The sequence below is a fragment of the Mandrillus leucophaeus genome, unplaced genomic scaffold, assembly GCF_000951045.1.
Source record: "Mandrillus leucophaeus isolate KB7577 unplaced genomic scaffold, Mleu.le_1.0 Scaffold56, whole genome shotgun sequence".
Lineage (NCBI taxonomy): Eukaryota > Metazoa > Chordata > Mammalia > Primates > Cercopithecidae > Mandrillus > Mandrillus leucophaeus.
The window spans coordinates 7,250,020-7,252,492 of NW_012106030.1; positions in this window are offsets into that span (position 1 = coordinate 7,250,020).

Genomic DNA, 2,473 nt, shown 5'->3' on the forward strand with positions numbered 1-2,473 from the left:
CAGGAAGGTGGAAGAGAGGAGGAAAGGGGTGAGATTGGAGAAGATTTGCAGAGGGCAAGAAATGAGTGTGTTGCGGGAAAGTGTGGAAAACAAAGGCAGAGAGTAGGTAACAACCCATCGGGACACTCACGGTTGAGCTGGCGCCTCCGGATCCTGTCCCTCCATGGCCTGTTTCTGATCCAGTGTAATCGCGAAGGTAACACCATGGTCCCAAGAGAGCGGCCTAAAACCTCCTCATGGCAAGGGAACAAAAGGGTCTTGCAGCGATCACGGAAGTTAAGTCCAGACGTAAAAAATTGAAAAAGAAAACATAACACCCCCTCTTTTTTTCTTTTCTTTAAAAAAAAAAAAAAAAAGAGTATTTGAGGCTTCCGTTCACTTCTTTTATCTTGTAACTTGTCTTGCCTTTCCTTCCCTTAACTCCCGACTGGCCCGAAGGCAGCTGCTGTGCTGGGCTGCCCTAGCCTCCTGTGCCATGTTTTATGCATGAAGATGATGGGGCGGTAATTTATTCAAGCAGAGACGATCACCGGTCTCCTGTGTCTGCCCTCGCATCAGAGGAGCTGTGCAATGGCAGGGGGAGGGCAGGTGTGTCTGACTGCACGCAGGAATGGCCTGAAATGGGAATCCTCTCTGTAGGCAGAAATGAAGAGCCGAGCTTTGCTGCCGGAGCTGAATCAGAGCAACACTCCTTACCTTTTAGGGCGCATGATTTATTTACTGCTGGGTCCCTAGTATCTAATATAGTGCCTGGCACTTGGTAGGTGAGCAATAAATATTTGTTGACTGAAAGAATGATCCAGTGATAACCAACATAAGTAATATCATACCTTCCTTTTCACCAGTTAATCTGCCCAGTGAACTGTCTTCAAATATGTCTATTTGAATTTTCTCACCCATTCTTTTTCTCCACCTACGATCACACTTGCCCCTCACCTACTCATTCATACTTCAAAGCCTCATTTTTCCCATGAGACTTTCCTGAAGCCATAGACATGGGCTGTCCTCCAGGCACCTAGCGCTCTCACCTGCAGGTGGCCCATGTCTGCACTGCCCAAATTTGTTAGGCCTTTTGTTTGTTCTCTGGATTCTTTTAAACCACACATCCAGGCTGGGTGAGGTAGCTCACACCTGTAATCCCAGCGCTTTGGGAGGCTGAGGTGGGAGGATCGCTTGAAGCCAGGGCAATACAGCAGGCCCCTATCTCTACAAAAAATTTTAAGATTAGTTAGTATTGGTGGTGTGTGCCTGTGGTCCCAGTTACTCAAGAGGCTGAGATTGCCTGAGAGAAGAGTTCAAGGTTGCAGTGAGCTATGATTGCACTATAGCTTTCCAGCCTGGGCAACAGAGTAAGACCCTGTCTAAAGAAAAAAGAAAAAAGAAAAAAAAATTGACCACATTCAAATAGTGAGTAAGCTTCTTGGTGGCAAGAACTGTATATTCCTCTTTCTGAGCTGCAACATACAGGGGTTTACATGGGGAAGTGGTACTTCAAGGGGTGGTTTGGGGCAGTTTTAGTCAACCCCCCAAATCTCCATCAGCTCCTCCTCAAAATTCCCCAAGTAAAAATACACTCTAACTAAATACATTATGTTGGCTATAATACCACCCTTAGGTGCTACAGCCTCTTCCAAATATGTGGCTGAAGCTTCTCTTACACAGATATTCTAAAGCTGCCCCTGGCGGAGGAAGCTCAGTACGCTGATTGCTTACTTTGTTCCAAGCTTCTCCTCTGTGCAATGTCAGATTGCTCCAGAGAACAAACAGTTATTGATCAAGGCCTCAGGAGTAGTCTTGCCCTGAGGATGGAACTGAAAAAAGTGACACCCAAATTTAGCCCAAGATAACCCATAAACTTGCTGATGGCGGAAACTCTGTCATTTATCTTTTGTGTCTCTCATGATGCCACAAGCAGAGGGACTGGGGGAAACTACCAAGAGATGGGAGTCAAGAGGCTTGTAATTGCAGCTGACCAGATGAGTGCTTTAGGCGCATCTCTTAGTCTTGGTGACTTGTTTTCTTCACTTAAAATGGGAATGACCTACAGATTTCAGAGTTGTCAAGAGAAAATGAGATCAAGTAACTCTTTAGAAGTTAGTAGGATACTGGACTGGCACCCAAGACCTCAGGCTCCTCTTCTGTCACTATGTCTGGTGGTAAAGAGAGTGCATTCCAGAGCAGAAATGCCTGGGTGCAAACTATTAGCACCCTATTTAGTATCTTCATGACATTAACATACTTATGCCTCAGTCTCTTAATCTGTAAAATGAGGATAAGAATGAGGGCTGCTGCCTTAGGGTTATGCTGATGACTTCATGAGTAAATACATGCTAAGGACTAAGAATTGTGTTTAGCATAGAGGAATTTCTCAATGTTGTCAGCAGCTATTATTAACTAGCCACGTGACTTCATGAAGGTGGCAAATTCCCTGGGCCTCTGTTTCCTTATCTGCAATATGAGGGGGTCTGAGATA